We start from the raw sequence: 13,647 nt of genomic DNA on the forward strand, positions 1-13,647 counted from the left end.
TAATGAATTTTATAAGGCCAGGTTACTAAAAAATGTATTTTTAAATTATGTCTTGCCTGTAATTTAAAGGAGATCTTCACAGTAAGTGAAAATAGCTTCCTAAAATTCTAGGTTTCTACCAATTATGTGGCCTTGAGTAAACCATGTAACTTCCATGAACCTCAGCTTTCTAATCTGTAAGATCAAGGGGTGGAGGTGGATCAATTTATCTCAGGATATTCTTTCTGCTCTAAAATTATTCTAGGTTCTTAATTTAGGTGACAGTAATATCTGAGAATAGTAATTTAATCAAAACCACAAATGTTCTTTGTACCCCTTACTCTATGTAAAACATTGTCTTAATATTAATAATTTCTATATGTTAAAGTAACTGAGTAGTAAGTAATGAGATGCAGCATATCTTCTTTTCCCTGGATTTTTTAAAGCATAATTATAAGATTCATCCAACATTTTTCATGTTTATCAGTAGTTCATTCCATTTTATTGCTGAATAGTATTTTTATGGATATACCATGATTTGATTAGTCTTTCATCTTTTGATGGACATTTGGGTCATTTCAGTTTGAGGCTATTGCAAATAGAGTTGCCATGAACATTCACATACAAACCTTTGTATGGACATTGGCTTTCTTTTCCCTGGGTAAACCTAGGAGAGGAATCACTGGGCCATATGATAGGTGTATGTTTAATTTTTGTAGAAACTGCCAGAACTGCTTTCCAAAGTGGTTGTACAATTTAACATTCCTCACAGTGACATATAAGAGCTGTAGTTGCTCTACGTCCTCACCAACACTTGATATGGTTGGTCTTTTTACTCACTGTAGTCATATGCAACAGTTTCTCACTATGGTTTTAATTTGCACTTCCCTAATAATTGATGATGTTGAACATCTTTTCATGTGCTTATTTCCTCTCTATATATCTTCTTTGGTTAAGGGTCTGATTAGATATTTTGTCTATTTTTCACTGACTTCATTCTCTTATTATTGGGTTTTTTAAATTACACATCCAATCTCAGACATTTTATTTTTTATCTCTAGAAGTTCAGCTTGGGTCTTTTAAAAAGTATCTTTCATGCCTCTATTTAACATGAGCAATCTTTCCCCATCCTTTTGAATTTATGAAATATAACTGTGTTAATGTCATTATCTATTAATTATACATGTTTACATCTTTTTGTATTGATTCATTTTTCTCATTAGAGTCATATCTTTCTCTTTTTGTTCTCTTCTTTCCTCCTCCTTATTAATCCTCTGACATTGTGAATTTTACCTTGTTGAACACTGTATATTTCTGTACTCTATTAAAAATATATTCTTGAGCTGTGTTCTGGGTCACAGTTAAGTTACTTGGAAATAGTTTGATCCATTCATATCTTGTTTGTAGCACCATTAGGTGGTACCAGAGCAGCTTTTTGTTTAGGGTTAATTTTTCTCCATTATTCAGAGCACCCTCTTGAGTACTTTGCCCAATGCCAAGGTTTTGCACTCTGGCTGGTGGGAACACAAACTCTTTCTGCTGGTTGTGAGCTCCAGACATTTTCCCTCTGCTCCTTCTAGGTGGTGTTTTCTCTGGCCTACATTAGTTTTCTCACTTGTCTGTGTTCAGGTGGCCTTTCTGTAATCTCTGGAGCTCTCTCTGTGATAGCTCCCTCTTCGCTGGTACTTTGTCCTATCTCTTGGACTCCCAGCTTCATATCCTTAACTCAGGGTAACTACTGGTTTTTGTCTAGACTCCTCCTTCCATAGCAATAGCCTGAAAACTCTCCACAGCTAGTAAGCTGGGGCAATTATAGGACTTACCTCATTTGTTTTCTCATCTCTCAAGGATCATTGTTCTTCATTGCCTGTTATTCAAAGTCTGAAAACCATCATTCCACATAGCATTTTTGTTGAGGTTATTTTAGTTGTTTCAGGTGGAAGAGTATGTCCCATCCCTGCTACTTTCTTTATCTGCCTAGAAATTGAAGTTGCCTTTTTAAATACTATTACTTTTTATAGTAATAATTTCCTTGCTTTATTTTTTAAGTTTCACCATTTAAATATATATCTTTAGACAATGTAATTTAGTCTTGGAAAAATTGGAAAAATTGGGTTTGGGGGTATGTATTAATTCTGTACTATCTGCTTCATTTTTCTATAAATCTAAAATTGTCCAAAAAAGAGACTACTTTTTTTTTAAAAAAAATGAATCCTGGCAGCCCAATGCAAATACACTTCTCTCTTGTTAAATCCTCAAATGCTGAACATCCACTGAACCTTTTCAAACAACAACAGCTGGCAAATTCTGTTTACCTCTGGTATCTCAACTTCATTAATGCAGTCCTGCCAGTGATTGACATGGTGTTATATCAGTATTCTATTGCTTCTTCTCTCTTCTGAGGACTTAAAATGAATTATCTCGGTGATATTTCCTGCTCCCTTTTTCTAATAAATATCCTAGAGAGTGGTTGCTTTTTGACTTCACCATAGACTCAGACTAGGGAGTATGTCAGCAGAACCTATCTCCTGGTTTTCCATTGTTCCCTAGATAGCTCTTTTTTGGTAATTAGCTAACATTGGCACGACAGTTCCAGCTTCATGGGTGTCCATGTGCTCTCTCTTTCTACTCCTCACCTCCTTCTTCTAATTAAATAAATTAAATAATTACTTTTCTCATTATTTTCCGACAGTCATCCAGAGCAAATAACACGCTCAAAACTGTAATTTTCAGCATATATTTCAGAGATCCTTTAAAGAAAAATTCTCATCTAGAGCAAATTTTTTTTTCTGCAGCTGTTGACAAAAGCATTTCCTCCAGCAGTTGAAAAAGCTGCCTAACCAGCTGGTTTACCAGCATGACTTGTAGTTGAGTTTCCCAGTAAAAGTCCCCACTGGGCTTGCACATTGGTGAAGGGACATGTAATATTGGCACTTCTCCCCGAGCTAAACAACTGAAGGAGTGTTTTCTGACTCTGAATAAGAGTGCATATACCTCTTTTCCTGACGTTATGTACAGTTAGACTCTTTCCCATGATAAGAAATTGAGACAGGTTATGTTAGTTAATGGAGTTTTATTCTAAAGATGAGGGGAAGAAAAGGGGAAAGGAGGTGTTTTCAGCAGCCACACAACCAGAAAATAAGCAGAGCACCCTAGGACTGCATATAATGGAAACTCAGTTACTCTTAGCTTCTGCTTCTATTGGTCTTAGCCCTACCAACTAATTGACTGATTTTCTCAAATTCAAACTACTCAAAACAGAATATATAATTTGGTCTCCCTATCACATTCCAATTTAAGTTACTCATGTTTTCTCCTTCTCCTCCTCATCCTCTTTCTTTCTCCTTCCGTTTTGCTTAGCCTTTCTATAACCTCTAGTCCTTTTCTCCTTGGGAGATCCAAAACACTGAGTAGGTCATAGTATCCTGAATTTTTGTGATGTAGAGTCCTGAAAAATCCACACATTCATTTCAAGCAAGCCACTCAGAAACCCAGATGTTGCATTACTATTTTATAACGGTGAGAATCTTCCCCCTTTTAGAAAGATCTTGTGCTAGGCTTCCTTATCATTTCTGGCTGGGCTAAGGAGGGCTGCCTTTGGGTCAGGTGCTCAGTTGGGTCTTGTCACCTAGGACCAAGAGATGGGATCATGTCATTTAAAGTGCAACAACCAATTCACTAGGAAGCACCCAGATAGAAGCCATGGGTCAGGAAGAAAACGAGTCACATACTACTCTCTTCCATAATAGACCAGTTTTCCCAAAGTTCCTTCAGTGGAAACACCACTTCATTGGGAATGCAGTGTGCATTTTGTGAAAAAGGATCTTGTTATAAATTTCATTCCACAAATATTTATGAACGATTACTAAGTGCCAGGCACAGTTCTATACTCTTAAATATTTGAGGGATGCTGTGTTATACAAATTAAACAGATTTTTATGCTGCAAAACTCTTACCACTTTTAGCATGCCAATGAGCCCAAGTGAAGGGCTATAGATTATACTACCTCTCAAATTTATAATACAAGTGCTCTTTACCTGAAAAACATTTTTTAAGCCTCATATTAAATAAAACATACATCTTGAGAAACACTTAAGTATACAGTTGAGGATCCAGGAAACCACACTGTCAAGGGACACATGTATTGTAGCTGGTCTCCACAGCTACCCCCCACCCCTGATGAGCCACACATCCTGGTATTCGTACTCCTGTGTAGTCCTCACCTACTTTGAATCCAGGCTGACCTTGTGACGACTTATTTAGCCAACAGAATGTGGCAGAAGTGACTGTATGTCAATTCCAGACTCAAGCTTCACAGCCTCTTAAGAAGTATGGCTACCTTGCTGGAAAAACTGCATGAAGAGGTCACATGGAGAAAAAGAGATTCTCAAACTATTTGGAAAAGACCAAGAAACCCACCCTGCAGAAAGAACCAAAGTCCCAGATATATGACCCTGTTGAGCATTAGCCAGATGCCATCATTCATGCCATCCTAGCTGAAGTGACAGACATGGGAGTAAAGAAGCCTTCTTGGATGTTCCAGTCCCAGTAGCTATCAAGCAAATCCAAGATGAGCCCTCTCTGTATGTCCAAGCCAAATGCCCAATGCACAAAATTGTGTGAGATGAGAAAATGCTTGTTGTTTTAAGCCACTAAGTTTTGAAGTAGTTTATTAGGCAGCAATAGTTAAACAAAAAATATATTAACTATTCTGGAAAAATTACTACATACACAATGTATTGCACCTAGATTACATTTATAAACACATATGTCTATTTCAGAAATGACCCATTTTAGAGGAAATACTTAATATCATTTTTTACAGAGACTTAAATAATTTCACCGTTTATTATAATAATTGTCCTTCATTTACTTTTGTACCTCTTTATCAGTAAAAATTAAAGATCAAATAAAGGAAGTTATAAAATATTTAATCACAGAGAAACCAATTTAATTGTACATATTTTTGCAGTAAACACATTAAAATGCTTGCATACGATAAGTAACTAAGAAAGAATTGGATTGAACTTGAGACATCCATTTGTTTGTAGGAGGCTAATCTAATTAAAAGCACATCTGTTTGTTTATGCTGCAACGAATCTCAATAGCAATTAGGAAATTATTAATTCCTAACATAAAAACTAGCCCAATTTTAGTCAGAGAACACCATCCTGTTATTTACAAGCTTGGGGGTACTAATTATTTACCCTGCAGAAGGTAAAATGCATTAGTGAATACAGTACTCCTTCTCCTCCTGCTCTTCCTCCTCTTCTCTTTTCCTTCTCCTCCTCATCCTCTTCCTTTCTGGTTCCCTTTTCTCAAGCTTCCCATAACTTCTAGTCCTTTTTTCCTTGGATGTCCAAAATACTGAGTAGGTTATAATATCCTGCGTTTTTGTGATGCAGAGTCCTGAAAAACCCACACATTTATTTCAAGCAAGCCACTCAGAAGCCCAGATGTTGCAAGACTATGTTATCATGGTGAGAATCTTCCCCATTTTAGAACTTGCCCTTTTCTAGGCTGAGCAGCCTAGCAGCGTAAGATGCACAGGATCCTAAATCACAGTTCTTCAGTCCTTACATTAAAGCCGCGTTCTTCTTGGTTAACTTTACTGGGCATGACTTTCTGATATTCACACAAATTATTTCATATGGATGTTTTAGTATATACAGATGACTAAAGCAGAGTTGTTTAATAAGAATTTAAATATTTAAGTGTAATTTTCATTTTGGAATTACAGTAACATATTTCAAGAGAATACAAAAAGATGCACTAAATAACATTATGTCCAATAAAGCACAAAGTTAATAATGTTGTTTAAGGAAAAGCTGGAAGAAAGAGGGCATTTTTTTCCTATTTCTTGCATCTAAGTGTTTGGAGGCTATCATAAGGTTGCCTACTTTGTTTTGTGTTTCTTTTTAACATGTTGGCTTCACTCTTTTCAGTTTTGACCTTTTGATCTCTCTTTCATCTGACAGTTCCAGGACAAATGCTGGCATATAACACATATTTAATAGAAGTATTATAATTCAGGCAGACTTGCATGTCTCTGGTTCCCATAAGAATTTATTTCTATCAAGGAACAGTAGTACTCTGTGTTATCTCATCGGTTATCATACAGTGCCTAGTGTTAACTTTCCTTCACCTTCTAATCATAAATTAGATTCTACTATGCTAATCTTAAGAGAAACTGTTGTATTAAAGGAAACAGATCACTATAACTCAATCTAAATTTACTTAGAAGGAATTATTTCATTAAAGGTACTGCGCCTGAATATATCAAGAAACTGCTCTCTACTTGTGTTTCTGCATAATGAACTGACCGAGACGTGAAAGAGTACCCTGAAGAAACTATAGATATGAGTACTGTGACCCATTGGTTTGAAGAATAGAAAGTTTCTCTTTGATGCTCCACAATGTTTTCCTTTCTTCTAGTTTTTTTTTTTTTTTTTACATTAACTTTGTGATTTATTGTATGTATGTATACAATCTGCCCTCTGCAAATTGGAGAATTACAAAAGTCTTTGGTTTAAGTATTTGGTCTTAATCCAAAGGCTTGCGAACTGGGAGAGCTGACAGTGAAACTCCCAATCAAATTTGAAAGCCTGAAAACCAGGGTGGACCACTAGTGTAAGTACTGGAGTCTGGAGGCCCAATAACTGGAAGCTCTGATGTCCAAAGGCAGGATAAGATGACTCCACCAGCTCAAGAAGACAGAGTGAGGACAGGCACAGTGGCTCACATCTGTAATTCCAGCACTTTGGGAGGCCAAGACAGGAGGATTGCTTGAGGCCAGGAGTTCAAGACCAGCCTGGACAATATAGCAAGACCTCGATCTCTACAAAAAATAAAATTAGCTGGATGTGGTGGCATGTGCCTATGGTCCCAGCTACTCAGGAGGCTGAGGCAGGAAGATCACTACAGTTTGAAGCTGTAGTGAGCCATGATCATGCCACTGCACTCCAACCTGAGTGAGAGAGGGAGACTTGAACTTGTCTGAGGGAAAAAAGAAGAAGAAGAAGTAGAAGAAGAAGAGAAAGAGGGAGTGAATTCACCCTTTCTCCACCTTTTTGTTTTACTGGACTCTGTAAGGATTAGACGATGCCCACCCACATGGGTGAAGATGTGTCTTCTTTTTCCCAGTCCACCAATTCAAATGCTAATCTTTTCCAGAAACGTCCTTGCAGACAAACTCAGAAACAATGTCTTATCAGCTGTGTGGGCATCTCTTAGCCTGGTCAAGTTGACACATAAAATTAACCATGACAGGAGTAAACCTAGATAAAGCAAAAGCTACAGAAAAACATACACAAATATGTTTTATCTCACATCAGATCCTAAAAGATGTCATTTAATCTAAAGAGAAAGAACCCAAGGTGAATAAAATCTTTGATATGTTCATTCCATTTTTACTTTGTGTCTATGCATGGAGGAGTATGGGGGTATATGTATACACAATACATACTTGTGTACATACTTGTATAAAAATAAGGCCAAGTTATTTTTTCATTTGGACATCAAGGTAGAGATACCATATATGTCTGTTAAAGCAGAATCTTAGGGGAAAATCTGCATTGATTATTCTTTAACCAGTCAAACTAGTCAGGACTCTTTTGGTCGCAAGTGACTGAAACAATTCAATTGCAATTAAGATGAAAGTGACTTTATAGGCATAAAGAACTGATAAATTTAGGTGTAATACAAACTTCTAACACAGCTGGTTTGAATGCTCAAAAGACATGAGGATTGTTTCTATGAATCCCTCAGCTCTCCGTCCCTCTGTGTCAGCTTTACTCTGGAAAAACTTTTTAACGAGGAGTATCAGTTTGGCCCGCAGCAGTTCCAGGCTGCCATCCTAGACTAAAAACTTCAGCAGAAAGATGGGAACCAGAAAGATGCAGGTCTGTCATGCTAGGAGGTGTCCAGGGACTGCGTCTTATCTGTCTGTCCTGGACAATAAACCCACCTATTCTAGAACTTATCACAGGGCTGGGGTGAGGGCAGTGTATGGAATGTTCTGACTGGCCAGACTAAGCCACAGGTCTTCTGGAACTTGGGGAGGGGCTGCACAGTAAGAGATGTTATTCCCACACAAATGATAGGAAAAGATGGAAGATGGAATAATTCACTAAGGAAAGTTGGAAGTTCTTCTACCAGTATTGGGAGGGATAAATACCTGACAAATAGCACCTTCATATTAACCTGCTTAATTTCTTTCTTAGAAAGGTATACAACAGGATGGGGTGGGAAGATTCAGTTATTTGTACTTGATAGTTATTTGAATTCTAGAGAAGGGAGAGTTGGTTCAATGAAAACAAAAGTAGATTCAAGAAAAGTTTAAGGACTGTGGAAAGAATAATTAGCTTTCAGGGATAGTACCAAAGAGCAACTGGCCAAAAAATCATACTACTGAAGTTTTACAGTTGATTCCCTTTGCCTTTTCTGACCTAGCATCACCTTTTGAGCATCCTTTTCACATGTAGGCAACTTTCTGCCTTTTAATCCACCTCCACATGGTAGAAGCCAGAAAGCTCACTTTCTCACACTCACTTGCGGGGAAGCTACAGGCGTATAACCTAGGCTACCACAATCACACACACCCATGTGAGACATCATCCCAGAAATGAGCTACATGACAAGGCAGGAGCTGAAGGAAATCCACATTTTGGCATAGGTAGCAGCTGAGATGTCATCTCTTACGGTCAGAATGATGGAATTCCTGATGTTTCATGTCCAGAGTGAGTGGTGTGTGCTTTAGTGTCTAGTTGCATCAGAGCCTTTACTGGGACAATTTCACAATGCGGTTAGAGCATTGTTTCTGACTGCATAGTCTCCAAACCCAACTCTTTAACCCTCCAAAGATTCTCCGGGCTATCTAATATTCCTTAAGAAATATCCTTTTTCTGCTTAAACCAGCAAGAATCTTAATTTGTAAACTAAGACCCTAATTGAAACAGTGACTGTATCAGATTTCTAGGGCTGTCATTACAAACTACCACAGAGTAAGTGGCTTAAAAAACAGAAATTTATTTTCTCATATTTATGGAGGTTAGAAGTTAGAGATCAAGTAGTCTTCAGGGTTGGTTTCTTCTGAGGCCCCTCTCCTTGTCCTGCAGGTGGCCATGTTCTCCCTGTGTCCTCACATGCTTTTCCCTCTGCAGCCATCTGTGTCCAAATTTCCACTTCTTATGGGGACACTAGTTATATTGGATTAGGGCCCACCCTAATTACCTCTTTAAAAATGCTATCTCCAAATACAGTCACATTTTGAGGTACTGGAGGATTAAGACTTCAACATATAAATCTGGGAGAGACACAGATCAGTCTGTAACAGTGACCATAACTGTTCCGAGATAACAAAGAGGACCAAGATTTGCAGAGAATAAATTTACCATTGCTATCAAAGAAGTTAATGTACATACTCTACAAATGAAAGAGGAGTATTAAAATATTTATGTTAGAAAGACAAATTTATGTACTGAAGTTTACCACAGGTATAGCATGGTATAAAACAGAAAACTGAGCAATTGTTAGATGAGTTTACCAGTGCAGACACTAGATCCTAATAATAAAATTTGGTCAAAATTATTTGGATAGTTGACTAAGCTTTCTATTGAACGTTATACGGTGACCCCAACCTAAATTCTGTACTTACTGTAGGAATAAGTATAGCCCTCCTAGATTAAGAACATGGACATTGGAGCCAGTCTCTTGGTTTACACAAATCAGTTTTGCCACTTACCAGCTTTGCAAGTTTTCTGTACCTCAATTTTCTCATTTGTAAAATGGGAGGAATTAACAGCATAATTTTAAAAGTCAAATAGGTATTATGTACAAAACATTTATAATACCTGGCTGATATGGTTTAGATTTGCGTCCCAACACAAATCTCATGTTGAATTGTAATCCCCAGTGTTGAAAGAGTCCCGGTGGAAGGTGATTGGATCATAGGGACAGATTTCCCCCTTGTTGTTCTTGTGATAGTGAGTGAGTTCTCACAAGATCCGGTTGTTTAAAGGTGTGTAGCACCTCCCACTTCACTCTCTTCCTTCTGCTCCAGCCATGTAAGATATGCCTCCTTCCTCATCACCTTCTGTCATGATTATAAGTTTCCTGAGGGCTCCCTAACCATGCTCACTCTACAGCCTGTGAAACCATAAGCCAAATAAACCTCCTTTTTTTGTTTTTCAAATAAATTGCCCCGTCTCAGGTAGTTCTTTATAGCAATGAGAGAATGGACTAATACAGAAAATTGGTACTAGGAGTTGGGCATTGCTGTAAAGATACCTCAAAATGTGGAAGTAGCTTTGGAACTCATTAACGGGCAGAGGTTGGAACAGTTTGGAGAGCTAAGAAGAAGACAGGAAGATGAGGGAAGGTTTGGAACTTCCTAGAGACTTGTTAAAAATGCTGATAGTGATAAAAACAATGAAGTCCAGGCTGTGGTGGTCTCAGCTGGAAATGAAGAACTTACTGGGAACTGGAGCAAAGGCCACTCTTGCTATGCTTTAGCAAGGAGACTGGTGGCATTGTGCCACTGCTCCAGGAATCTGTGGAACTTTGAACTTGAGAAAGATGGTTTAGGGTTTCTGGCAGAAGAAATTTCTAATCAGCAAAGGATTTGAGATATGGTTTGGTTGCTTCTAACAGAATGGGCTCATATGTGTGGAAAAAAGAGATTATCTGAAATTGAAACTTACATTTAAAAGGAAGAAGAGCATAAGAATCTGGAAAATTTGCAGCCTGACCACGTGGTAGAAAAGAAAAAAAAATAAACTTTTTTTGCAGGGGAGGGTGGGGTGGGAGGGGGAATTCAAGCCAGCTGCATAAATTTGCATAAGTAAAGAGGAGCTGAATGTTAATAGTCAAGACAATAGGGAAAATGCCTCAAAGGCATTTCAAAGAACTTCGAGGCAGCCCCTACCAACACAAGTCCAGAGTCCTAGGAGGGAAGAGTGATTTTCTGGGCCAGGCCCAGGACTCAATTACTCTCTGCAACCTGAGGACACTGCTTCTTGTATCCCCACTGCTTCAGCTCTAGCCATGGCTAAAAGGGCCCCAGATATGTCTCAGACTGCTGCTCCAGAGGGTGCAGGCCTTAAGCCTTGGTGGCTTCCACGTGGTATTAAGCCTGTGGCACACAAAGGGCAAGAGTTGAGCCTTAGATTTCAGAAGATGTATGGGAACACTGGATGTTCAAGCAGAAGTTCAGCTGCAAGGGCAGAGCCCTCATGGAGAACCTCTACTAGGGCAGTGCAGAGAGGAAATGTGGGATTGGAGCCCTCACACAGAGTCCCCACTGGGCCACTCCCTAGTGGAGCTGTGAGAAGAGGGCCACTGTCCTTCAGACTCCAAAATGGTAGATCCACCAATAGCTTGCACCATGTACCTGGAAAAGCCACTGGCACTCAATGCCAGCCCATAAAAGCAGCTGAGGGAGCTGTACCCTGCAGAGCTACAGGGGTAGAGCTGCCCAAGGCCTTGGGAGCCCACCCTTTGCATTAGTGTGGCCTGTATGTGAGACGTGGACTCAAAGGGGATTATTTTGGAGCTTTGAGATTTAACTACTGCCCTGCTGGGTTTCAGACTTGCATGGGGCCTGTAGCCCCTTTGTTTTGGCTGATTTCTCCTTTTTGGAATGGGTGTGTTTACCCAATGCCTGTATCCCCACTGTATCTTGGAAGTGACTAACTTGTGTTTTATTTTACAGGCTCACAGATGGAAGGGGCTTCCCTTGTCTTGGATGAGACTTTGGACTGTGGGCTTCTGAGTTAATGCTGAAATGAGTTAAGATTTGGGGACTGCTGAGAAAGGATGATTACATTTTACAATGAGAAAGACATAATATTTGGGAGGAACCAGGGGCAGAATGACATGGTTTGGCTCTGTCACACCCAAAATATCATGTCAAAATGTAATCCCCATGTGTCAGGGAAGGGGCCTGGTGGGAAGAGATTGGATCATGGGGCAGATTTTCCCTTATTGTTCTCGTGATAGTGAATGAGATCTCTCACGAGATCTGGTTGTCTAAAAGTGTGTAGCACTTCCCCCTTTGCTCTCTTCCTCCTGCTCTGGCAATGCCTGCTTCCTTTTTGCTTTCCACCATGATTCTAAGTTTCCTAAGGCCTCGCTAGCCATGCTTCCTGTACACTCTGTGCAAATGTGAGCCAATTAAACCTCTTTGCTTTATAAATTACCTAGTCTCAGGAAGTTCTTTATAGCAATGCAACAATGGACTAATACAAGGGCACTCACTAAACACTCACTTTAGGTGGTTATTACTACCTAAAACAAATTAAATTCCTTCAGAAGTTGTAAACGTCCAATATATTTTTTCTTTTTTATTTCCCATCCAATTCGTTTCCATGACTAATTACAGTATTTTCCTACCACTTCAAAGATTTTGCCAACCTTCCCCTCATGTTCTTTATTTACCCTAAATGATCCTGGGCATTTGCTACTTTTTCTTTCTAGTGCCTTCCTTATTCACAGTTGTCTTCACATGTGTAGATACACACATCATTAGCAACCTCTTCCTTTCTTCCCTGAATTTTTAAAACTCTCCTCAGTCACCTCAGGAAATTCCTTCTTGATCTCTGGTTCCAATTTTAAAGAGTCAAGATCCAATTATACTTTGAAATAACCTGTTTATATTACACAAGTTTTATGGGAATAATTCTAAAGGTGAACACTAGATGGCAACATTTTTAAATTATGCTATTCTAAAACTGTGTCTGATAGATGGCAAATGCTGACAGCCTCAAAATAGGAGTATAGAGTTCTTTAGTTTCTGAAACATTTTTTCTTTTTAGTTTTAAACATCCAATAAGTTGTTAGATATCTCCATAAAGGAACTGTATGGTATTTAATTCTTAAAAATAAAGTATTTCTTTTTATATCTTATATAATCCCTAGTCTTTCTCTTTCTAAAATATTTTCTAATTTTATTTTTTTCTTAAAATAACAAATCTAAGCTGTATTTATTAATTGCGCCATATTTTGTTTAAGGTATTTTCAGTAGTTTAGTTCTTTGAAATAATGAGTTTTTATTTAATTTAATTTTATAGAGAGCTAGAGATATTTTATATAATATACATAATTATAAATATATACATATTTAGAATTGTATACATATATAATTGTTTTGTATACATACATACATTGTATGTATATACATACAATAATTGTATTGTGTACATATATAAATACATATATATACATATATATAAAGAGGTATACATACTTTTTTCTTTCCTCATGTGTTTTCTGATGGAAATTTGAGCTCAGAGACTAAAAAATAAAAGGTGAGAATTTCCTGTCATGAGGATGAGGGAGAGTAGGGGTGTATTTTCTATGAAAACCCAGTTGTTTTGCAAATCTAATTTTCCTTAGGAAGTGAAAATGTGAACTAGGATTTCATTCCTGGTGAAAATGTAAAATTCATTAAATAAAAATATACTTTATTATAAAAATATATTTTACAGCAAGGAGCTTTCAATACAAAACATCACTTAGGACTCCAAGACAAACATGGACAAAGAATATGAACGATAAAGAAGACATGCAGAAAGCTAGTTACCACATGAAAAGCTTAAAATCACCAGCATTTTCACAAAGCAACAATCAAAGGCTCTTTTGCCTTTAAGCTTAGCAAAAATAAAAACAGTG

This window comes from Chlorocebus sabaeus, chromosome 7, assembly GCF_047675955.1.
Source record: "Chlorocebus sabaeus isolate Y175 chromosome 7, mChlSab1.0.hap1, whole genome shotgun sequence".
Lineage (NCBI taxonomy): Eukaryota > Metazoa > Chordata > Mammalia > Primates > Cercopithecidae > Chlorocebus > Chlorocebus sabaeus.